The sequence below is a fragment of the Vulpes lagopus genome, chromosome 2, assembly GCF_018345385.1.
Source record: "Vulpes lagopus strain Blue_001 chromosome 2, ASM1834538v1, whole genome shotgun sequence".
Taxonomy (NCBI): Eukaryota; Metazoa; Chordata; class Mammalia; order Carnivora; family Canidae; genus Vulpes; species Vulpes lagopus.
The window spans coordinates 101,840,205-101,856,749 of NC_054825.1; the positions used below are offsets into that span (position 1 = coordinate 101,840,205).

The 16,545-nt window shown below is 44.0% G+C and overlaps 1 protein-coding gene across 7 annotated transcripts in view; it reads left to right on the forward strand.

Moving 5' to 3' along the window:
* Positions 1 to 16,545, forward strand: part of SCAF8 (SR-related CTD associated factor 8) — a 223,876-nt gene that overhangs the window by 146,081 nt on the left and 61,250 nt on the right. For 2 of the 7 annotated variants that reach the window (XR_005985685.1, XM_041741256.1), the window contains one exon: positions 2,480 to 3,595. The exons of the other annotated variants lie outside the window; for them this stretch is intronic. The gene's annotated coding sequence lies outside the window, so the exon portion shown is untranslated. Of the gene's footprint in view, positions 1 to 2,479; positions 3,596 to 16,545 lie in introns of those variants that run through there. 7 annotated transcript variants of the gene reach the window in all.

The window sequence follows — 16,545 nt, forward strand, 5'->3', positions numbered from 1 at the left end:
AGAACACACAGCGACAGCACACACGGTGAACAGAAAGAGCCAGAGCTGGGGACTTGGAGCCAACGTGGCTTTCGGTTCCCGCTCTGCCCTTTGCCATCTGACCCTGGGCAAGATGCTGGTCAAACCTCAGTTTCGTTGCGGGGACAGTTAGATCTGTTTGAGAGGTAGGCTTCACAAGGGCCTTAATGGGGGGGAGGGGTAATAGCAACAACAAAACTATGCAGAAGAGATGAATATTAATAATAAATAATGAATTTGTTGATATCAGTGTCAGTAGCCAGAGCCACGGCATAGAGAAGAACGCACACTGGCCAGGGAAGTGGGACCTAAAGAATCATCTCATTCCCCTTGGGTGGCCCGGCCACTGGCATTCCCAGGTGACGCTGGGCAAGTCACCCAAGCCCTCACAATCTCGGCTGCTCCACATGTAGGCTGGGCGCCAGGGCCCCGTTACGAGAGCCAGAGAGTTCATAAATGTGAAGACCGCTTTGAGCACTAAAGAGGTCTCCAAATACATAAGCTCTGTGACCATTTTCTCCACCTCTGATTGTTACTTGCACAAGTACCTGACGTGTTTACTTGTGAATGTCCACCTTTCGGGTGATGGATCATTTACACGTTGTGACAGCGGTTCCCAGGGTACTTTGGATGCATACACCTCCCCGACATGCACGGCGTAGAAATACTTGCCAGAATCCCATAAAAAATGTACTTACTATTGGCTTATTTCAAGTTGATCAAGACAGAAATCTTGACTTCTCTAACTTGGCAGCACAAGACACATTCGGTCTGTGTCGGTAGGTACATGCGTGTGTTCGTAGATCATTCCTGTATGTCCCCCTAACAATTTGAGTGAATCTGTCTTTTTCATTTTGTTTCCCAGTATGGCCTTGGTGCCTTTAACCATGCAGATGCTGATTTGCTCCGGACAATAACCCTATCCTCTTCACACCCTGGCCAGTCTTAATCCAGACTTCAGGAAATGACTGTGACTTGAGAAGCTATAGCTATGATAGTCAAGATGAGCTGATTTTCATTGTCGTTTCCTCTTGAGTAGCTTTTAAAATGGCATTTGAAGGATCAATGCATTAGCGAAATGCTTAGGATAATCCGAAGTAACAGATGATATTTTGGTGCCCATTTTGTTTCGTGTGGATCATTAACGCATTTCAGAGTGGTGTGTCCTCCCCTTATGCCAAACACACAGCGGAAACATGAAAAACCTATTCAGCATTTTTCTTATCCCACATCACAACTGGGATGCCCTCAAAAATAATTACAATAATATGATATAATACAAATAAATTGTTGTACTGGCATCATCTAAGTTTTACCAGCCACAGAGGCATAAAGATCAAATTAGAATTACTAAATAGAGTTTTTCGATTGCTGAAGCTTATGATTTTGTTCCTAATGGAAACTAATTGCCCTAAATGTCCAAATATTTAACTTAACTCCTGGTTGTACCTATGGCATCTATGAAAGTCCCATTAAACTTTTCAGCCCCAATTCATTATCATTTTCACAGGTTATGGTGAGGTCATTTTGTATTGTGGTTGAAAGCATCAGTTTTAAGGTCAGACTTCCTGTGTCTAGACCTCACTTTGGCAATGCGTGCTTTGGTAATATTACTAGTTATAACTACTTAAATGAGCTCAACTAGTTGTATTTTATGACTATGTAGTAGGTTCTTACAGAATGCTTCTGTACTTTTTAAATGTGTTTTTCAGCTTTTATGGAATTATTTTTTAAGAAAACCAGCAGGTACGCCACCACCACCACCACCAAAGGCACTTCTTAGATCTTAAGACAGCAAAAGATGTGGAAATGGGTATTTTCAGAAGTTTATACCCATATAGCTTAGTGACATCATCACATAAGATTGTAATCGACTTCATGCACTATCAGATATTTTGTGACATCTCTGAAAGATCAGCTGATTCAAAACTCCAAGCAGAACTAGGACCAGAGCACCACAGGTTTAGGTATCTTGTAAGTCTAACCACTGCTACAGACTGAAGTGGTTACACCTGGTTGTGCTCTGAATGGAGCTATGGAGGCAGGACCTCATGGACCCATTAATGTCATTGGATTGGCCTTCTCTTTAGAACTCATCCATTGGGGTCTTCCTAGTATATACATGAAGGAATGACTAGCCCAGCCCAGCAAGGTCAGGTGACACTGTTAGCTATTGGTGGAACCTCATCTGGAGTCTGGGCATGCTGACTTCCAGGACAGGGGTCTCTCCTGAATAATTCCAGCATGAGGAGAGAGATGAACATGGCATACTCTGGTTCTTCCTGCTGTCCTGGAAGAAGACATGGCTTTGTAGAGCACAGAAATTCATCAAATATTGAAACATTTGCTGTTGTGTTGACACCATCTCTTCTTTAGGAATTATCTTGGAAAAAAAAAAAAACTAGGGAAAGTTATATTCCATTGACCAGTGATGACCAGCTATTGTTCCTTTTGTCAACAGGCAAGATGATGAATGAAGTTCTGGCAGCTTCCTGTGTCCCAGGCCTTGTAGAAATAAATGAGACGTGCTTCAAAGTTCTAATGTGCATCACATCGGATCTTGTTTAAGGAAGCATTAAAAGGAACCCGCCGTTACCTATTGAGAAGGCTCTGTGCTCTCAGGCATTGTTTCTGATTGAATCCAGAGGTTGCAAGCATGCCTCCCTGTATTACCTGTTGGAGCAGGTTTAATTTTATAAATTTTAAAACAAACTCTATGAGTTTCCAGTTCATAATTGTTCTTTTTGAGGATGCACTCAGATGAACAGTATCGCATCTGTAAGAGATACGCTCTTCCACAGACCCGAATTGATTGGAATATAAATGGCAACAACCTCCATCTGTAGCATCATCCAGTACCCGTGATGGAAAGGGCAGATTGCGAGGAAACCCTTCGGAGGGGGAAAAAGTCACATTGTGTTGGAACTACAGATTAATAGAACCATAGCGTTAGTCAACCACGGCTTTTTTCTTGAACACAACATGCATAGACTGTAGTTCTTGACTGGTGACTTTAATCCATTATGAATCATCTCCTTGGACCTCTCAAAAATTGAAAGTCTTGAGCTTCCATTGAAAAAGCAATGCAGTTTTGAGAAGATCCAGGGTTCAATGTAGTCTTCGGGTTCATTCCAGCCTTCAGTGTCCAGTTATTACAAACAGCAGGTACCCAGGTGGTAGATGAGAACCTAGTGGGAGAGGAAGGAAAGAAACGACAATGAACGGGCATATTACATTGTATTATACACATACTTTATAAGTACATTTCTTATGAGCTTCTTATTCAGGCAGAGATTATAAAAGTTTGCTGCAAGTATCTAGACCAGGATTTGTGTTTTGGAAATTATCAGTGTTCACAATACCTGCAGGGAAAACCAAAAACAATGACAAAAACTCAAATGAGAGCACTCTTTACATCTAAAAGAATATTTTTTATCATTCTTTTGTTTTGGCTCTGTCACAAATTAAAGTGCTTGGCATGTGGTAGTCTGTGGTCTCTTGAAATTGAATCAATGAGAACCTGACACTTTCACAGGATGCTGTCACTTTGGACATTCATAATAAAAATTGAAACTGAGTTTGGTTGGTAGTCATTTACTTTGTCTTGGAGCTCTGCGCATCTTCCGTGCTGCACCTTTGCTCTCGGCCAACCCATTTCTCTGGCCCTGTGTCTACAGAGAGAACTGCACACGTGGTTTGGGTCGTTCCGTCTCTTGCCCTGAATTATTGTTGATTTTTAGATTTGAACAACCATCCTTTGTTATTTGTTGAAAGGCAGAGCTATTTATGAGTGCCCGGGTCGTTTTGATTATGCATTCTACAACATGAATTAAAGATAATTCCTCTTCAGATATAGTATACCTTTGCTTTCTTTGTTTTCTGCCTAGATTTCTGTTAAATTGATTATAATATTATTATAATATATTTTGATATTTTTTAGTAAATAAGTCAAAAATTGGAGAAGGTGGTGGGTAACTTGGCCGCAGCTATAGGCTTTTTTGTTTGACTCTCTGCCCAGTGTTCTAGAGTATATTTTTGCATATTCCACAATATTCAGGCAAGAAACTTTAAAACTCGAAAAAAATCCAAACCTGTGGGCCTATTCAGATAACTTAGACCTTGCTTGGCACTAAATTTGATAGGAAGGTAAGAAAAGATACCTTTCCTTCTATTCTTTTGTAACTAAAGCTGCGCCTGGCAGATAGATATGCCACTCATCTAGGTCTATGCTCGGCCACCCCACCTACACCCCTACCAAAAAGGAACAGCCCGGATTTGGGGATTCATATGGACATTCTTAGGCATCTATAAGCAAATGATTTTGGAATTCTTACATTAGAGAAAAAAGACAAATAGAAGATTCTGGGGTTCTTTAGATGGGGCAGAAGGAGAAAAAGTAGAAGAGCGAACAAACTTAAAAATGGGATCCTATTTTGGGAACTGAGTCCATGTGGGGTCCTAGCACTTAGCTGGAGGTGTCTGACCGAGGCAAGCTTTCTAAACCCCAAGAGACACCATGGTAAGGGCAGAGGTTGATGCTTTTTGTTCCCTGGATGAGTTCCCTTTTCCAAAGCCTCTATCACCCTCTGCCTGAACATCTGGGCAAGTCTTTGTGAATCAGCGTGAATATTTATGGGCAACCCCCTTCCCCCTTCCTTCTGTCTGCAGCAAAGGCAAGCTTTCAAAAAAAAATCTTGAGCTAGACTTTAAAATAATATTAGGTGACTTTGACAAACTGAAGCTCTTTGGTGTTTACACAATTAGTAAGAATCATTGATGTGGGTTGTTTTGGTTTATAAGTAAACGCTGGCCTCTCCCTTGAATTCTAATACCAAGATCTCATTCAAATGAGATTGTCTCAAGCAGTTCCTTTGAGGTTAATAAATTCTTCAGAGAGGAAAAAGCCTGAAACATCTGCTTCAGAATGGTCTCTGCTTGGGAATTGCACATAGATGATTACTTTTATCTAAAGTGATTTGTGTTTTAAATGATTTAAGAATACAAGCAGTTAAGAAAGTGATTGAGTTTGATGCTTTAGAAGATAGCTTCTTTCCATTCATTATTAGTAATTTTCCTAAATCTACTATTTCTTGATCCAATTTTTTAAATTGGGGAATATTCCACACGATTGTGGCTGGCATCAAATTACATCATTTTTACAGCTGGGCTTTTTCAGAGGGCTGCTTAAGGATTACCAGGAGAGGAGCTTACTGCAGTGTTTGGACTGGGTCATAGTTATTGTTTTATAGATACTTACTGAACTTTTAGTAACTGTGAGAAACTTTGTTTACTTCTCTTATTTCTGTTCTGAGATATGTATCTCTTTGAAAGCATTTTTGAAAAAGATTTATTTATTTGAGAGCGATAGAGAGAGAGACAGAAAGAGAGTTTGGGGAAGGGCCAGAGAGAGAGTCTGAAGCAGACTCTGTGCTGAGTGCAGAGCCCGGGCCAGGGCTCCATCTCACTACCCCAAGATCACGACCTGAGCTGAAACCAAGAGTTGGATGCTTAGCTGACTGCACCACTCAGGCACCTCTCAAAGCATTTTTTTAAGTCTCATAGAAAAAGACTTTACCTGTTGGCAATAAGGAAATAAAATAAAGCTCATTTTCACACATTCTTGTGTGATTGCAAAAATAAATTATTTTTTAATCCAAAAATATACAAGCATCAAATGACTCTTAATATAGGCAGCTTAGGAAAGAAGATTATAAACCAGAAGAAAATATATATACATTTTATTATCTAAGCTTGTTTTATATACAAGCTCAAACATCGTGCTCAAATATACTTTCTACGAAGACATTATATATAAATTTTAAAATCCACCAAAGGATCCACATTTCTAGAAATAAATGTGGCTTTCAGATGGCTTAGACTGTCAGTTATGCACAGTTGGGAAGGAGCTTGAATGCACCTTTTATAGATTTTGCCTGGGTGATCGTGGGTGACAGCAAAACTGTTAGTGAGTGAAAGTAATTGCTATTCAGAAGATTTTCTTTAAAATTTCTTATGAAGACTGAGCCACATTCTTGTTTTACATGATTTTAAAAGTCCCTTCATGAAGAGTTGCATTAATATTTAAGAGTCCGTCCCCTCCCAGGTCGAGCACGTTGAGTAAAGAAGCCATGGCTAACAGATATCCATTGGCACTTCTCTCACTCTTATTACAACGTTCCCATTCTTTTATTACTGACAAAGAAAGGAAAAAAGCTGATGAAGAAAAGGAAGTCATTTTTGCCAGAAATTAGAAGAGTTCTGTGTTGCCTGTGTGGACGTGAGCACACGGACACGCACACACTTCGTGGGACTGGAGGCCGTAGCAGGGTGACCAGAATCCACTCAGGTCACAAAGAAGTGTAACTTCCAAAGCTGTGGCCTGCTGGGGAGACCACGGGGAAGGGGAGGCCAGCCCCGGCTGCTGCGACAAGAACTGGGGGAACACCAGCCCCAGATCAGGGCTCTCATCTCTGTGTGAGAGGGCTGGCCATGGCCGAGGCCCCATCTCTTTAATGCCCTCTGACTCTATCCTGCGAGTCTGGCTTTTTATGAGAATGCTGTACTTTTGTCTTCAAATACCAATATTCCTTTGTACATCCAACAAACACATATTTGGTATTTACTAAATGCCCGGTGCTGTGAGCAGGGGTGGTGCCAGGAGTTAAATAATGCCTGGGCGTATCATCAGGATCTGCCTGTTGAAAAGGAAGACAGATGTGTGTCATATATTAAACAGAAGATGAATGCAGAGGAGCTCACATAGGCAGATAGAAACCACATGTTTCCCTAAAAATGACTATTTTATGAGCTCAACTTTCCACTGTAGAAAAAAAGAACAAAACAGTCTGTTTCTCTTTTTTGCTATTTTCTAGCCAGTAACAAGTTTATCGTTTATTTGGTTTTCAGAATCGTAGGATTATATTTACTTATATTAGTGAACCACTCCTATGCAAAAGTATAGTATTTCCAAGGACCTACCCAATTTTCAGTGGCCTAGCAGCAATGTTACTTGGGGTAAGATTACAGAAATATGTTCTCAGTGGACATTCCTCACAGCAGATTCTAAACAGGACCCTCTCATTTTCTAAATCCATAAACATTAGTGAGGAAGCAAAGTACCACCATCCACAAATGCTGCAGTGAATTCAACATGAGAAGTGACAAGCTTCAAATGTAAGTGGATGGAATGAAAAACTCAAACTAATCTCAAGCACAATGACTTTGGCTTTACAGTCTTTGGAAAATTATAAATAGAACACCTGAGACACCATCTCTACTATCAAACCACTAGATCAGAGTTTCTTGAGAGATCTCTCTTATTTAAGAAAAAAAAAAAAATGGAACAGAGACTGTATGGAGACAGTGGGAATCAATACAGAGAAAGTTTTTCTTGGCCCACATTTTTTCTGAAGTGAGTTTGAATTTCCTGGGGCTATCTTAACAGTTCACAAACAACAAGGTAGGTTCCCCTAGATCCCTGTAACAGTGAACTGGATGAACCCCAGAAGTAGAGTTGACACAAGTGTTTTTGGTCTAGTTATATTGTATTTAGATATATTACCATTAAATCCAAAAGAAGAAAACAAAACCAGTAGAAAACCAGTGAATCATGGATTTCATTCATTGTTGGCTTATACCTTTATCTGAGGAAGAAAGATCCATCAAATCTAAGTTTGGGAATTTTACCTAACTGAAATATAAGACTTGTGATACATAGATTTGATGTGGAAATTCAAATGTTTCCAAATGATGATGAACATGAGGCCCATGTGGACAATATGTATTACTTCAAATAAAGCGAAGTATTAACTAGGGTAGGTGTTGAACCATCACTAAATCATTTGTTAATTATCCTTTCTTGGACTTCAGCCAAGACATAGCAGTAATATTCCATTCAGCCAAAATTCTACCTACAATCCAATAAAAACAGTAATTCCTCAGTATACTTGACCATCAAAATTTTCAAATTAAGTTTCCACAAGATAACATCACAATAAACTATTCCTAGCATAGTGGAGGGTTGAGGCTTCTTAACAAGCTTCCAGTTTTTAAGTAATTTAAATGTATTTCTTAAAGGTATGAAAACAAGTGTTCTACTGCATATATCCCCAGCAGTCTTTGCTGTTGCAAAAGGTCCTCAGAAGCCTCCCCTTGCTGGTGTGGACGCGGTGGGCAGCACCTGCCACAGAGCCTGGTGCATCAAGAACCAGCTTCTAACTATGATAGACATGAACGAAACAGCCACTCTCTCCCCAAGGGCAGGGCAGAGAGGAATTCTACTTAATAGAAGCATGACACTCAGTGTATTTCAGTTCATCCCTTAAACACTGAGGCGCTAAAAACCGGCCCCCCATTTGAGTCATCTACACCTGCATCAGGGAAGCTTCTTCTCATCAGATTTCTTCCATTGCCCATAGAGAAATGAGATTCTTTGATTCATGTGCATCTCTTCAGCTACTCTTAGCTTGCTCTTCAATTTGCTGGTTTTTCATTCCTTTCTCTTGGGTTATTTGTAAGTGCTTGCAGCTGAAGATGCTTCCAAGGCTTTCATAGTGGTTCCCAAATCTGCACACTAGAATCACCTGAGCAGCTTTAAAAATACGTAAATATAGATAGATAGATAGATGATAGATAGATAGATAGATAGATAGATAGATAGATAGATAGATAGATAGATGATAGATGCCTATGTCCCTTCCCTACAGGTTGTGATTTCTGGGTGTGTGCTGGGTGGGCATTGGGAATTTTAAAAGATTCCTGGGGGGATCCTAAGGTTTGGATGAGTTTGGGAACAGCTGAGCTACAGGAAGGAAAGGAAAGGCTTGGTACGCCTAGTCCTGCATCGTAGCTCGGCCTCCTGCCGGTTGTGTGGCCAGTCATTTAACCTTGTTGAGCCCTGGTTTCCTCATCTGTGGCGTGGCAACAATCATGCTGGCAGTTTTCTCCTCTGCATAGGGAAAAATGCCATTTATGTTAACTGATTAGTGACAGCGCATGTAATGCACTTGTCGCAGGAAGTGGTGGTTGGCATTATTTATCCCCAGAGTACAATCGAACTTAATGCATTCCCAAGACTTGGAAGCACGCTGCAGATGAGTAAGTGATGTCAGCTTAATGAAAGTGAAAACGAGTAGGATGACAGCCAGGCTCCCTGCCCCATGGGAGGTTCCCCGCCTGCCGCCCCCCCCCCCCCAGCCCCCGATAACTGAGTTGTTCATCTATGGCTAGCCTGTTGGAAAGAATGATATAGCGTTACACTCAGAGATAGGGCTATTGTGTCCATCTGTTTTCCCAGGATGGGGTGAGTCTACCCAGGGCTTTGGGAACAGGATCTGCCTGGCAGAGCAATCAGAGAAAAATCTGGGAAGTGGACACTTTTGAAAGGCCAGCATGGTCCATGAGTTGGTGGCACATTTGCTGATGGCTCCTCACCACAGCCCAAGGCACATCCATAAGGTTAGATGTGAAGGGAAGTAGGGGTGGGGCTGCCATGCGTGCCCCACTCCCCACCCTACCCTAGGCCCTCGCCCATTACAGTCTGATTGTATTTTTCATCTCTTCTCTCCTCCAACCATTCTTATTTATTGCTTTATATTCATCTGAAATAAGCAAAAAGTAACTTCATTCATTTTATTTTTTTAGACATTTTATTTATTTGAGAGAGAGAGAGCATGAGGGAGGCTCGGAGGGAGACGGAGAAGTAGACTCCCCGCTGAGCAGGGAGCCCAATGGGTGGCTTGATCCCAGCACCCTGATTTCATGACCCGAGCAGAAGGCAGATGCCTGCCTAACTGACCAAGCCACCCAGGCGCCCAGGAAAAATTAACTCCTTTTAAAAAAAGAACCACAAACATGATGCCTGTTGGGATGAAGGTGGTTCCTGCACACAGACTTTGTGGAGGGACAGAAAGCCCATCGCATCTTGCCTAGTGTGACCCTGGGGAAGTATCGTTTGTGGCAGAGGAGAAGGGAGGTCAGTGGTGTGCGTTCCCTCCTGATAGAACCCTAGAAAGGCGGAGTGTCAGAGCTGAGAGGCACCCGAACGAACAGCCATCTGAACCCCAGGGGTTCCTAACAATGAACTCGCTGAAATTATATGCAAGATCATAGATGTACTGAAATGTTTCTTTCATGAGGGCCATGGCTTTGCATCAGATTTGCAAAGAGCTTGGTTAACCTCTAATACTCAGGGACCGAATTTATTAATAAGGAAGCTTGAGAGCCACATTGGCAGCTAGGAGCAGCGTTAGGGGACAGAGTCAAGGCGACCACACCGTGCTGCGCCCCCCGGCCCCAGCTCCAAGCGGGGCTGAAGCAGCCACGGCCTAAACCACAGGTTCAGCCCAGGTCCGGCTGCGCTGATGGGGCGCGGAAGGCAGGGCCCATCTCCCCTTAACTGAGGACATCACGTCCCTTGAAGGCACTTGGGAAGAAGGTGGAACCCCCGTAGCTGCGGCAAATTCTCATTATTTTAACCTGCCAGGAGGCATCATGGGGTCAGAATCCCAGCAGGGATCTGGGCGGGTCTGAAAGAGTTGGGGCCACCTGCTGTGGAGGGTCGGGGTCTCCCTCCGGCTGCAGTAACAGAACACCATCCACCGGGGGCCTTATAAGGCACACGTGGACTTCCGTCAGTCCTGGGGTCTGGGCAATCCCAGATCGGGGCGCAGGCACATCTGGGGGCAGGTAAGGGCCAGCTTCTCCTGCCCCGCGCCTGGGGGGAGGGACCGGCAGGTGGCTCTGGGCCTCTCCGTGCACGAAGGCTCTGCCCTCCGGCGAAGCACTTCCCAGAGGCCTCAGACTCCATCATGTTGGGGATCAGGTTTTCAATTTATGAATCTGGTGGCAGGAGGGGGCCACAAACATTGTCTAGAGCATTAGGCAGAGGCCGAGAGGAAGAAGGATGGTTCGGTTTTTCTTCTCCTTTCTTCTAGGTGATTTGGTTTTCGTGTGGGCTCGTTGGCCAAAAAGAGGCCTGGCAGGATGAAAGAATCTGACGACCGACTCTCTTAAACCCTGCCACCAGCAGGACCCCCTTAACAATGACAGAGAAAACATAGCCACGCGGGGCTGGCTTGCTGTGGTTGAGCTGCAGGTGGGGGAGTGTGTGGGATCCCCTGGGAACACTTATGAGAGAGGCTTGGAGGGCCCCCCCCCCGGGAGAGGGTACGATCTAGTGGATCTAGTGCCAACAGCCCAGCTCCCGATCAGCGTGCCTGCTCCAGCGCGTGCTAGCATCTAACCTTCACCTCCTCGAGCCTTCGTTCCCCCGCTGTAAAGTGGGGACAGCTGTGCCTCCCTAGCGGGATTGTTTGAGGACAAAATGAGAAAATGATTGAAAGTAGTTTCTGCGTCTAACGGATCTGACCTGTGCTGTTGTTGAACACACTGTGCAGTGTGGAATCATGTCGCTTTAAATTACACTTGGTGTCATTAGGAAGGAGGGAATCGGGCCCCATCATTCAAGTCCTGAGGCTCGGATGAAAATAAAAGATCTTGAATGATCGCCTTTTGTTTCCCTTTCATGTCGCTCTCATGTGGCTGACCCCCAACCTTTGATCTGTTTTTTAATTACCCAAGTAAGGAGAATACATTCTTGTTATGAATGATCATAATGAGCACAGAAGTTTGTAGAGTAAAAGGTGACTGACTAGTCCATGTTTTTCTAAGCCAATTCGTGATAAACTTTCTAAGTAAAGCCTAGAAAATGTCTGTGATATGCATCTGGGCTTTTTTACGTGTCAATAGACCTTGCCTAATATCAGGGTTTTCTCGTGACAAGGGTTTGAGGAATTCTGCGGTCAACTTTGCACAGGAAATAGTATTTCCGCAGAGGGTGTTTCCACCTCTGGAAAGCTGGAGTGTCCCAGCAGCTCTGGCAGTGTCTGACTTTGGCAGAAGACATGGGAGGAAGGAGAGGGGAGATATAGACTGTTCTGGGGGACGGTGTTTCATCATGAAGGCAGAGAATTTGGTGCTACTGTTGCTGGAGCTCAATAGGAAACCATTAGGGGTGTGGTACTGGGGACCAAGGCCAGGCTGACCCCAGAGAGGGCTGGGCTGCTGCTGGCACAGCCTATGCCTTTCTGCAAATTACAGAAGGGGGCCCCTTGGTTCCTACGGTTCACAGCGTGGCAAGAGGAGCAGCACGGCTGCGTTTCAGCTCCTGCTTACCCCCTCACAGGTGCACTTGTGCAGTGCACAACTTATACAACCGTGCTCAGCAGCCCCAGGACAGACCCAGGAGTTCAGCCATTCTACCCCAGCCAGGAAAAACAAAGATAATACCAAAAAGCCAGGATCCTGGTCACTTACACCCAGGTTTTGGACACATGGTGAGATGGAGGAGAAGGTACTGGGAAGATGGAGAGGTTAAGGACATTCCTTTTCAGATCATGGAATGTATCCCCTTCAAGTATCCGAGGCTTTGTGGGTGTTCTCAACTTCTCCAATCCTTCTCCCCTCCCTACTGCTGTTCTCTCAGATTCTTCCATAAGACAAGATCTGCTCACTTCCTCATTCAAAGGCCTTGCCCTACCTACCCTAACCCTAGAAGCATGACTTTGCTTCCAAGGGCCCCAGAGTGACCTCTTCATGGGTGTGGTTGGAGGAGGCTCATCTAGAGCCTGGCACAGGGGAACACCAAATCTCAGGTCATGGGTACCTGGCTTCATGTTGGGCGGCCTCTAGTATGTGAGGAATAAGTGCAGATTTGGGTGCCTCTGAGAGCACCCCTCTCTGTGTCTTGCTCTGTATGTGCCATGTGTTAGTTTCCCTCTGTCCCCACAAGCTACCTCTCTTCTCTTTACATCTTTTCCCCTTCTGTCCCTTATAAGGACACTCATCATCAGATTTAGAGCCCACCCAGATAATCCAGGATGATCCTATCTAGAAGCCATAAAACACATCTGCAAAGACCCTTTTTCCAAATAAGGGCACATTCACAGGTCTCAGAAGTTAGCACACAAACATACCTTTTGGGGCCACCATGCAATCCACAACACACCATGATCCCAAGCCTGAATTATGTCCGAATGTAATTATCCCCTTTCCCTCGGGTGGCTGCCAGTGCCTTCATACCAGCCCTGAGTAGAATATGAAGTGTTCTGGAATGTCACTTGAACAATGCTAGAACACCACTGACTACAAAACAGAATTCCATCTAAGGGTCCAAGCTTGTGTCCTTAGGAAAGACCCAAAGATCCTTCGATCTGTGCTTTCCTCCTTACTTTCACCATGTTTCCTAATCCAAACGACCATCCTCCCTTCTCTGAATTATTACAACATCTTCCTCACAGGCCTCCTGCATTTTCCTTTCCATACCGCAAAGGAATTATTCCTGAATGTAAATCTCATTGTGCAAATACACAACACACACAGAGACATCCCCACACCTGTTCCCGTTGCTCTTGAGAATGAAGCCCAGATTCCTAAGGAGACCCACACGGGGTCACTGTGGTGATCTGGCTCTGTCCACCTGTCCAACCTTCCGTTCCATACAAGCCCCAGCTCTCAGACCTCGAGCCACACTGCTGTGCTCTGGGTCTGGGGGAGAGGCCCTGCTCTAAGGGCTTTGGAAGCCCATAGTTTTATTTCAAAGGCTCTTAGCTCCTATCATATCAAACATGTTAGGATGCACTCATCTGCTTCATTAAGTATTTTTTGGTGCAAAGATATTTTAAAAGCTTTCATATTTCAGCTTTTGAAATTATGTGACTACGAGTGACTCCTTTAAGAGGACAACCTCTGGGTGCTTGAGAAGTCTCACAAAGGGAAGGCATCCACACTTGCACTGATTTAAAAAAAATACAGTAAAATATTTATGACCACTAATTTCTAATTCAAAATGGTGACAGTGTTTTTTGTTTGTTTGTTTGCATTTTATTAAACAGCCACTTCAACTTTGTAGGGTTCTTTTTTTTTTTTTCATATCTTGAGGATAGTACATTGTTTTCAGATCTCATAGCTGTCAGGCAGTTAGTACTGAGATCATGGGAATATTGGGTTAGTCAGAGAATGTCTGATACTTAGTCCCAAGGACACTCATTACTCATGTCACTTGGTACCTCAGGGTCTGTGTTGCTCAAATAAGCACTAGGAGCCTCAGAATGCCTGTTCAGCTTTTGATTGGTAATCTGGACTCTAGCCCCATAAAAAAATAATGTTCAATCATAGACCAAATTGATCATTTTGACTGTTTCTAGAAAAAAGACAAGACTTAAAAGTGATTTGGCTAGGTAATCGTCTTATCAAACTTTGAATGTCCCACTAATAGCATTCTGCTCATTCCTCTAAGCTTGGTCAGCTGGTCCTCCCCTGTGGAAGCTGGTATCATGTGTCCTCTGCATCTTGTTCAATGAATCTTGTTCATTCTAGAAACATTTGTTAAGTTCCTACAAAGCAAAGACTCTGTGCTTGCTATGGAAGAAAATAAAAAGCTGAATGAGGCACAGGGACTTGTCCTGGGGATAGCTGGAAGGACCAATGTAATGCTTCTACAAGGGAAGATGCAATCAGTGGTTTACTAGAGGAACAAGTGCTATGCCGTGGAGAGAAGAGTCAGTGTTTTGAAGGCAGAGGACAGGGATGGAGATGGATTCGTGGAAAGGCTGTCATTTCAAGCTGAGCTTTGACAATGGATAGAGGTAGAATGGGCTTCCAAGGTAAGGAAACACCAGAGCAAAAGCAGGGAGAGGGGGACATGCATAGCAGGGAGCAGTAGGGAGCTCTTGGTGAGAAGACAGGGTCCGCGTGTGGAGTAACAGGACTCGTGATCTGAGCACTCGTGATCTATACCTTCTGTCTTCTCTGCCCACCTGGGGGGCAGCGTGTTGTTCATTTGTTTAAGATTTCAACAAAGGTATCAATTCATTTAAAAAATCATTTATCTAGGGGCGCCTGGGTGACTCAAGTGGTTAAGCGTCCCACTCTTGACTTTGGCTCAGGTCATGATCTCAGGGTCATGAGATCAAGCTCTGCACTGGGCTCCATGCTCAGTATGGAGTCTGCTTGAGGTTCTCTCTTTCCTTCTGCACCTAACCTTGCTTGCACTCACACGTGCTCTCTCTCTCTCAAATAAATAAGCAAATATTTTTTAAAAGATCATAGCTAATATAGGGCAGGCACTGTCTTGTACCAGAAATGCAACAATGCTCAGAACAAAGTTCCTGATTTCATAGAGCTTTAAATCTAATTGTAAGAGACACATTGATATGATCTCCTAGGTGGTTATAGGTGCTACAAAGAGAACAGTCTAGGGTGGGGAAGGGATGGAAAGGCAGGGGGAGGCCATGGCTCATACTTCCTGTGTAGTGGTCAGGGAGGACGTCACTGATGAGGTGACACTGGTTTGACTAGAGATCAGGACGATGTAGGAAATAAGCCAGAGTTGACAGACTGAAAAAGTTAAAGGAGGGGGCGCCTGGCTGGCTCAGTCAGTTGGAGAATGCAACGCTTGATCTTGGAGTTGTGGGTTCGAGTCCCATGTTGGGTGTAGAGATGACTTAAAAATAAAATCCTAAAAAAAGAAAAGAAAAAGTTAGAGGAGAATAAGTGAAGTTTGCTGTTTGACACCATTGTGTCTGTTTCTGTGGCTGACAGCGTGTGGGTCTCCTTTTCTTAAATACATCGTTCAGAGTTCAGCTTGGCCAGGAGGCTGTGCTGAGCAGGCCAGAGCGGCCTCGTCATGACACGGGCATTTCTGGGAAGGCTGTTGCCCTCCCGAGTGTGCATCTGCGAGTAACTCTGTAGGAGGCCTGACTTCAGAGTCATCCTCATGTGGTCTCAGCTCCATCTCCACCACCGACTAGCTCTGGGCCAGCAGACCTGTGGCTGAACCTCACTGAGCCTATTTTCCCGTCGCCAAAGTGGAGGTCAATAAGGTGAATAGGTATGAAGCCCTCAGCGCAGTGCCTCCTGCAAACAACGTTTGCAGCGGACGTGGCCAGTGCTTGCAGTGAGAGGGCAGTGAGAGCAGTGCCCAGAGGATGTGTGGTCCTGGTTCTTCTATGGCCCCGGTGCTCGTCCCCCACCCCAACTCCCCAGTGGTCTAGGGCCTCTTTCCTGGAACAGCCTGTGGTATTCCCAAGGCCAAAATAGGACCCTGATCCTTGTATTCCATCCACGGTAAGGATGAAATAAGTATTCAGTGGAGAAGCAAATCATGGACTGTGCTTCAGCTGGAAAGGGCTGTGGAGCAAGTTTTCCAGTAGAGAAAATTATCTTATCAAAGTCTCAGGAAATGAATTTCTTTTTCTCAAATCTGTTTTGACAAATTCTTCGTCATTGCCTTCAAATTCCATTTTTATAATAATTAGAGGAGCATTGCAGAGATCAAGGATAATCAATTTTTTTGTTTTTTGTTTTTTTAAGAGTAGCTCTGGGTTTCAGCAGTAAAATGTGCCTAGCTTGTAGGGTCTCACATATTTGACCGAAATACACAATGTGGCAGGAGTGGGGACGCAAGTGACAAGAGGCAATTGCCTCTTTCCAATTGTCAACTTCTAGTTTCTTGCCCTGCCACTGGCC